Consider the following 9,484-nt stretch of genomic DNA (forward strand, 5'->3'; position numbering starts at 1 on the left):
GATTACAGCAGACGAAAATGATACTTGTTCTTTGCTTATTTTACTACCGTATATATATATATATAAAAAAGAAAAAAACAGTTAGTTTTGTTTAACGACACCACTAAAGCACATTGGCTTTAATCATCGGCTATTGGATGTCTGTCACAGATGGACGAGAGATTGACTATCAGTAAGACATATTGTCCAAGAAACAAGTCAAACAAAACATTTCAACAAATTTATATACAAAATATAAATATACAAAATGACGATTTCACTCCAAACACATCACTACCCCAACCTTAAATTAAACCCCCCAAAAAACTGTATTCTGGTGTCCATGGTAAACCAGTCTGAGCCAACTAGCTTCTAGTCAGTGTTCGAGCCTTAGTTAAATAATCATTTTAAACCAGTTCAGTTTGTATCAGTATAAACTCATCTGAAATTCACTGTCATTGCGAATACTATCAATATCTTGATGACGACCAGACACTAGCACATCTTGGATGGTTGACTGTTGACATCTCTTGCAGATATCCTAATCACAGTCTGCCACCACGCTAGTCTGTAGACATCTCTTGCAGATGGTTCTCCTACAGTCCCGCTGGTCACATCTGTGTCATCCCTCACACCCAGTTATAGCTCACATAGCTATCATAGCTCTCGTAGCTCACATACTTCTCATGGTTCTGGCTCACGCTCAAACCCAAAGGTTCTTGTGGTTCTGGCTCACGCTCAAACCCAAAAAGCTGAAACAAAAATGTCCACAAATAGGCTCACTTATATAATTATGGCAATAAAATACCACCTCATTATCAAGCCCGTCTGACACTTATAAAATCTATTGTAACACAAACCAAATTAACCTCAACCCCTTGTTCTGTACCATATTTACTCCTGTGCACAACAACACAAATTACGCTTAACCCTCTAATATGGTCAGTTACACAACCGAAAACATACACTATACACACACCCAAGTACCCTATAACAAAGTAAAACTACCTAAGTTATAGCACCTGATTATGCACTAATATATACAACACCACTTACATGTATATCTAAATACAAACAAATAAACAACCCTATTAATAATCACCACAAACAAATTACAATTAACTAAATTACCCTGTGTTTGAGTCTTGGGGAAGAATATAGTCAAACTATCTGTCCAAAAGACTAAACCACATACCTCCTAAGAGCCATTTCCCAGTCAACTTGCCTGCTGGAAACCTTCTTGGCAAATGCACTGATGAACAGACAGGTGAGTTTACCTTTCCCACAGCCTGCATGCTTTTTACCTGCAGCTTAATTTCCCACTGAAGAAACTCAATATACTGCTCATAAAAAGTTATGACAACGTTTTCACAATTTACCCAGTATGCTCATGCTCTACCAGATATGGACAAAATATTGGGCATTTATTATATAAACCCCCTCTAACATCATAAAATACATAAAACTAATCTTTTCTGTGACAATGTCAAATATTTGGTAATTCTGACATTTTAGTCTTAGAGAAGAAACCTGCTACCTTTTTTCCATTAGTAACAAGGTATCTTTTATATGGACCATCCGACAGACAGGATAGCACATACCATGGCCTTTGATATACCAGTTGTGGTGCACTGACTGGAAGGAGAAATAGCCCAATGGGCCCACCAAGGGGGAGGGATCCCAGACCGACTGCACATCAAGCGAGCGCTTTACCTCTGGGCTACGTCCCACCCCACTACCGTAACAACTGAAACCTTTGAATGGGGATGGGTATAATCATATTATGGTTAGATCTCGGGTTTGAACACAGTGAAGAAACCCAGTCAAGTGTAAGAGATGGGGTTATCGACACCACTACCGTAACAATTGAAACCTTTGAATGGGGATGGGTATAATCATATTATGGTTAGATCTCGGGTTTGAACACAGTGAAGAAACCCAGTCAAGTGTAAGAGATGGGGTTATCGACACCACTACCGTAACAACTGAAACCTTTGAATGGGGATGGGTATAATCATATTATGGTTAGATCTCGGGTTTGAACACAGTGAAGAAACCCAGTCAAGTGTAAGAGATGGGGTTATCGACACCACTACCGTAACAATTGAAACCTTTGAATGGGGATGGGTATAATCATATTATGGTTAGATCTCGGGTTTGAACACAGTGAAGAAACCCAGTCAAGTGTAAGAGATGGGGTTATCGACACCACTACCGTAACAACTGAAACCTTTGAATGGGGATGGGTATAATCATATTATGGTTAGATCTCGGGTTTGAACACAGTGAAGAAACCCAGTCAAGTGTAAGAGATGGGGTTATCGACACCACTACCGTAACAACTGAAACCTTTGAATGGGGATGGGTATAATCATATTATGGTTAGATCTTGGGTTTGAACACAGTGAAGAAACCCAGTCAAGTGTAAGAGATGGGGTTATCGACACCACTACCGTAACAATTGAAACCTTTGAATGGGGATGGGTATAATCATATTATGGTTAGATCTCGGGTTTGAACACAGTGAAGAAACCCAGTCAAGTGTAAGAGATGGGGTTATCGACACCACTACCGTAACAATTGAAACCTTTGAATGGGGATGGGTATAATCATATTATGGTTAGATCTCGGGTTTGAACACAGTGAAGAAACCCAGTCAAGTGTAAGAGATGGGGTTATCGACACCACTACCGTAACAATTGAAACCTTTGAATGGGGATGGGTATAATCATATTATGGTTAGATCTCGGGTTTGAACACAGTGAAGAAACCCAGTCAAGTGTAAGAGATGGGGTTATCGACACCACTACCGTAACAACTGAAACCTTTGAATGGGGATGGGTATAATCATATTATGGTTAGATCTCGGGTTTGAACACAGTGAAGAAACCCAGTCAAGTGTAAGAGATGGGGTTATCGACACCACTACCGTAACAACTGAAACCTTTGAATGGGGATGGGTATAATCATATTATGGTTAGATCTCGGGTTTGAACACAGTGAAGAAACCCAGTCAAGTGTAAGAGATGGGGTTATCGACACCACTACCGTAACAATTGAAACCTTTGAATGGGGATGGGTATAATCATATTATGGTTAGATCTCGGGTTTGAACACAGTGAAGAAACCCAGTCAAGTGTAAGAGATGGGGTTATCGACACCACTACCGTAACAATTGAAACCTTTGAATGGGGATGGGTATAATCATATTATGGTTAGATCTCGGGTTTGAACACAGTGAAGAAACCCAGTCAAGTGTAAGAGATGGGGTTATCGACACCACTACCGTAACAATTGAAACCTTTGAATGGGGATGGGTATAATCATATTATGGTTAGATCTCGGGTTTGAACACAGTGAAGAAACCCAGTCAAGTGTAAGAGATGGGGTTATCGACACCACTACCGTAACAATTGAAACCTTTGAATGGGGATGGGTATAATCATATTATGGTTAGATCTCGGGTTTGAACACAGTGAAGAAACCCAGTCAAGTGTAAGAGATGGGGTTATCGACACCACTACCGTAACAATTGAAACCTTTGAATGGGGATGGGTATAATCATATTATGGTTAGATCTCGGGTTTGAACACAGTGAAGAAACCCAGTCAAGTGTAAGAGATGGGGTTATCGACACCACTACCGTAACAATTGAAACCTTTGAATGGGGATGGGTATAATCATATTATGGTTAGATCTCGGGTTTGAACACAGTGAAGAAACCCAGTCAAGTGTAAGAGATGGGGTTATCGACACCACTACCGTAACAACTGAAACCTTTGAATGGGGATGGGTATAATCATATTATGGTTAGATCTCGGGTTTGAACACAGTGAAGAAACCCAGTCAAGTGTAAGAGATGGGGTTATCGACACCACTACCGTAACAATTGAAACCTTTGAATGGGGATGGGTATAATCATATTATGGTTAGATCTCGGGTTTGAACACAGTGAAGAAACCCAGTCAAGTGTAAGAGATGGGGTTATCGACACCACTACCGTAACAATTGAAACCTTTGAATGGGGATGGGTATAATCATATTATGGTTAGATCTCGGGTTTGAACACAGTGAAGAAACCCAGTCAAGTGTAAGAGATGGGGTTATCGACACCACTACCGTAACAATTGAAACCTTTGAATGGGGATGGGTATAATCATATTATGGTTAGATCTCGGGTTTGAACACAGTGAAGAAACCCAGTCAAGTGTAAGAGATGGGGTTATCGACACCACTACCGTAACAATTGAAACCTTTGAATGGGGATGGGTATAATCATATTATGGTTAGATCTCGGGTTTGAACACAGTGAAGAAACCCAGTCAAGTGTAAGAGATGGGGTTATCGACACCACTACCGTAACAATTGAAACCTTTGAATGGGGATGGGTATAATCATATTATGGTTAGATCTCGGGTTTGAACACAGTGAAGAAACCCAGTCAAGTGTAAGAGATGGGGTTATCGACACCACTACCGTAACAATTGAAACCTTTGAATGGGGATGGGTATAATCATATTATGGTTAGATCTCGGGTTTGAACACAGTGAAGAAACCCAGTCAAGTGTAAGAGATGGGGTTATCGACACCACTACCGTAACAATTGAAACCTTTGAATGGGGATGGGTATAATCATATTATGGTTAGATCTCGGGTTTGAACACAGTGAAGAAACCCAGTCAAGTGTAAGAGATGGGGTTATCGACACCACTACCGTAACAATTGAAACCTTTGAATGGGGATGGGTATAATCATATTATGGTTAGATCTCGGGTTTGAACACAGTGAAGAAACCCAGTCAAGTGTAAGAGATGGGGTTATCGACACCACTACCGTAACAATTGAAACCTTTGAATGGGGATGGGTATAATCATATTATGGTTAGATCTCGGGTTTGAACACAGTGAAGAAACCCAGTCAAGTGTAAGAGATGGGGTTATCGACACCACTACCGTAACAATTGAAACCTTTGAATGGGGATGGGTATAATCATATTATGGTTAGATCTCGGGTTTGAACACAGTGAAGAAACCCAGTCAAGTGTAAGAGATGGGGTTATCGACACCACTACCGTAACAATTGAAACCTTTGAATGGGGATGGGTATAATCATATTATGGTTAGATCTCGGGTTTGAACACAGTGAAGAAACCCAGTCAAGTGTAAGAGATGGGGTTATCGACACCACTACCGTAACAATTGAAACCTTTGAATGGGGATGGGTATAATCATATTATGGTTAGATCTCGGGTTTGAACACAGTGAAGAAACCCAGTCAAGTGTAAGAGATGGGGTTATCGACACCACTACCGTAACAATTGAAACCTTTGAATGGGGATGGGTATAATCATATTATGGTTAGATCTCGGGTTTGAACACAGTGAAGAAACCCAGTCAAGTGTAAGAGATGGGGTTATCGACACCACTACCGTAACAATTGAAACCTTTGAATGGGGATGGGTATAATCATATTATGGTTAGATCTCGGGTTTGAACACAGTGAAGAAACCCAGTCAAGTGTAAGAGATGGGGTTATCGACACCACTACCGTAACAATTGAAACCTTTGAATGGGGATGGGTATAATCATATTATGGTTAGATCTCGGGTTTGAACACAGTGAAGAAACCCAGTCAAGTGTAAGAGATGGGGTTATCGACACCACTACCGTAACAATTGAAACCTTTGAATGGGGATGGGTATAATCATATTATGGTTAGATCTCGGGTTTGAACACAGTGAAGAAACCCAGTCAAGTGTAAGAGATGGGGTTATCGACACCACTACCGTAACAATTGAAACCTTTGAATGGGGATGGGTATAATCATATTATGGTTAGATCTCGGGTTTGAACACAGTGAAGAAACCCAGTCAAGTGTAAGAGATGGGGTTATCGACACCACTACCGTAACAATTGAAACCTTTGAATGGGGATGGGTATAATCATATTATGGTTAGATCTCGGGTTTGAACACAGTGAAGAAACCCAGTCAAGTGTAAGAGATGGGGTTATCGACACCACTACCGTAACAATTGAAACCTTTGAATGGGGATGGGTATAATCATATTATGGTTAGATCTCGGGTTTGAACACAGTGAAGAAACCCAGTCAAGTGTAAGAGATGGGGTTATCGACACCACTACCGTAACAATTGAAACCTTTGAATGGGGATGGGTATAATCATAACATTATGGTTATATCTCGGGTTTGAACACAGTGAAGAAACCCAGTCAAGTGTAAGAGATGGGGTTATCGACTGACAACGAACATGAAATACGGAAATTACAAGTACCAAGTATTATAAATAAGTTGACTTTCGATAAACCGTTCCAAGTCATGTGCCAAATTACTTCATGAAAAGTGTGCATTATAAAAACGACGACATTGGACTTAATCCTATGGGATCTTTACAATTCAATAGCACCACAAGTGGCCCCGCCCGCTACCGACCCTGGTCGGGCTGTGCAATGTTCTGCTTCAACAAACTCATAACAAAAATGATAGTGGCTTTTATTCACTGAGAACTTATGGGGCGAGTCGTAGCCCAATGGTAAAGTGCTCGCTTGATGCGCAGTCGGTTTGGGATCGATCCCCGTCAGTGGGCCCATTGGGCTATTTCTCACTCCAGCCAGTGCATCGCGACTGGTACATCAAAGGCCATGGTATGTGCTATCCTGTCTATGGGATGGTGTATATAAAAAATCCTTTGCTGCTAATTGAAAAGAGTAGCTCATGAAGTAGTAACAGCAGGTTTCCTCTCAATATCTGTGTGGTCCTTAACCATATGTCTGATGCCATATAACCGTAAATAAAATGTGTTCAGTGCGTCGTTAAATAAAACATTTCCTTCCTTCCTTCACTGAGAACATAGACTAAGTCTTGTCCTCTGGCTATGACGGAACCCTCGGATACACTTCCGGTAATTGTTATATTAACACTTGCGGTAATAGTAACTAAACGATAATAGTTTCTATATCTCTATTGGTATTAATGATATAAACATTACATTGCTTTGCATGGTTAACTTAATCAAGCATTAAAGTGCACTTTCTTTTGTGATGCAAATAAACTAAAATGTGTATTTATCTGGAACAGTACATAGTATCTTAACACACACTGTTATTCATCTTGAACAGTTTTTAACAAACTAAAATTTTAACCTTGCACATTAACTTCAGAGCAAACAACTCATTTCAGAATACTAAAATAACACTGATATATCTTTGCACTTAGAGATTCAGTCTGTCTGGTGGTTTTGAATGTTTAGTAGATATGCAAACAGGAACTGGAGGGTTGACAAACTCTGAGGGGCCTGCTGCACAGGGTTGAGCACAATGGGTTGACTGCGCTGTACAGGGTTCAGCACAATGGGTTGACTGTTTACCGGTGTGGTATGTTGTGTGGTATCCATGGAATCCAGAATGACATCAGAATACACAGTTCCATTTATGTAACAATGTTTTAAATGGTCATGGTGTCTACGAACAATCTGACCTTCAAGTGTTTTTATGATGGATACCGAACTGGTTTGACTTATAATGGTGCCTGGAATCCAGCGAGAACCTCTACCAAAATTTGTTGCAAATACCTTGTCAGCAACAGAAAGAGATCTGTTTTTGCAGTGTGTATCATGGTGAACTTTTTGTTTTGCTTGAACCTTTTTAATTTTTGCAGTCTCATCAGGGTGAAGGAGGTCAAGATGAGTTCTCAACTTCCTCCCCATTAAAAGTTCCGAAGGTGAATTGCCAGTCGTTGAGTGTGGCATAACTCGGTATCTGAACAAAAAGCGAGACACTTTTGATTCCACAGATTGCCCTTCAATTTTTTTCATTGCTTCTTTGAACGTTTGGACACAATGTTCTGCTAGTCCGTTGGATCCTGGGAGGTAGGGAGCAGTCTTTATGTGTTCGATATTGTTTCGAGCCATGAATGCTTCAAATTCGCTACTTGTAAATGAAGTTCCATTATCGGATACAACAGTGGTAGGCAAACCATGCGCGGCAAATGCCATTTCGAGTTTCTCAATTGTAGCTTGCGAAGTTGCTCTTGCACTTCTCCCACTCACCCCAAACCCTTTCCTGTCCTGGACGCAGGAGTCGGCGTAAGTTGACACCTGCGCCCATGACAGGCGTGCGCTACAGCAGCGTGCTCTGAATGGGCACGTCAAGCCCTATGACCTGACCTGATATGTATTAAATATACTGTTTGAATCATAATATATCTGTAAGTCAAATCAACCAATTAGCGCCCTTTTCAATTTTCATGAACCATTCTAAATTATGTGTCAAAATTACCTTTCAAGAAATTACGTAAAATCTTTTATTTGGCTTTAATCCTACAGGACATTTGCAAATTCAATAGCACCAAAACCAAACCTCGTCCGCTATATACTGACCCTGGTCCGCTATATACCGACCCTGGTCCGCTATATACCGACCCTGGTCCGATATATACCGACCCTTGTCCGATATATACCGACCCTGGTCCGCTATATACCGACCCTTGTCCGATATATACCGACCCTGGTCCGCTATATACTGACCCTGGTCCGATATATACCGACCCTGGTCCGCTATATACCGACCCTGGTCCGCTATATACCGACCCTGGTCCGCTATATACCGACCCTGGTCCGCTATATACCGACCCTGGTCCGCTATATACCGACCCTTGTCCGCTATATACCGACCCTGGTCCGATATATACCGACCCTGGTCCGCTATATACCGACCCTGGTCCGCTATATACCGACCCTGGTCCGCTATATACCGACCCTGGTCCGCTATATACCGACCCTTGTCCGATATATACCGACCCTGGTCCGCTATATACCGACCCTGGTCCGCTATATACCGACCCTTGTCCGATATATACCGACCCTGGTCGGGCTGCTTGTGGTCCCTTGCACATGCCTAGAGTGGGCAACACCTTGTCTCACCCAACACAAACCTTTTCCTGTCCTATACGGAGGAACCGGCGAAAGTCGACACCTGCACCCATGCCAGGCGTGTGCTACAGCTTGTTAGAGAATGTGCACGTTAAAACCTATTACCTGACTTGGGGACAATTTCACAAAACATCTTAGCCCAATTTACGAAAGGTGTTTATCCCTTAAAGGGACATACCCTAGTTTTTAAACACTAAGGCATATTTTTTACCGTTTGAGCCGTTTTTAACAACTTAAATCATACTTAACTTAGATTTTATTGTTTAGATTATCCATTTCCGTACATTAGAATTGTGTTTTTGGTCATCCTGGTGTTTTTAATATCACAAAATGCATTTCTAATATTATTAAAAACGCACATGCATCTGAGAGGTAACAGATATGGAGTCGAGTTTTAGTCTATTTTTAGAGTGTATTTCACCAGTTCACCACAGACTCATGTTTCACTCAATTGTAATTTTATCCAAATGTGTTACAGGTTTGTAAAGTAACTAAATTTAGTGTTAATTTTCATGGGCTGAAACTATGGCCGCCAAGTTCGTTAAACGACATTGAATTA

At 41.0% G+C, this 9,484-nt stretch overlaps 1 long non-coding RNA gene across 1 annotated transcript; it reads right to left on the reverse strand.

Annotated features, from left to right (window-relative positions):
• Positions 1–207: 207 nt before the first annotated feature.
• On the reverse strand, positions 208–1,522 carry LOC121391723. Its single transcript, XR_005960386.1, has 2 exons — positions 1,175–1,522; positions 208–731 (listed from the first exon to the last, which is right to left on the reverse strand). It is a non-coding gene; the product is annotated as an uncharacterized LOC121391723 (long non-coding RNA).
• Between the last annotated feature and the right edge of the window lie 7,962 nt (positions 1,523–9,484).

Source organism: Gigantopelta aegis, chromosome 1 (assembly GCF_016097555.1).
Source record: "Gigantopelta aegis isolate Gae_Host chromosome 1, Gae_host_genome, whole genome shotgun sequence".
NCBI classification, from domain to species: domain Eukaryota; kingdom Metazoa; phylum Mollusca; class Gastropoda; order Neomphalida; family Peltospiridae; genus Gigantopelta; species Gigantopelta aegis.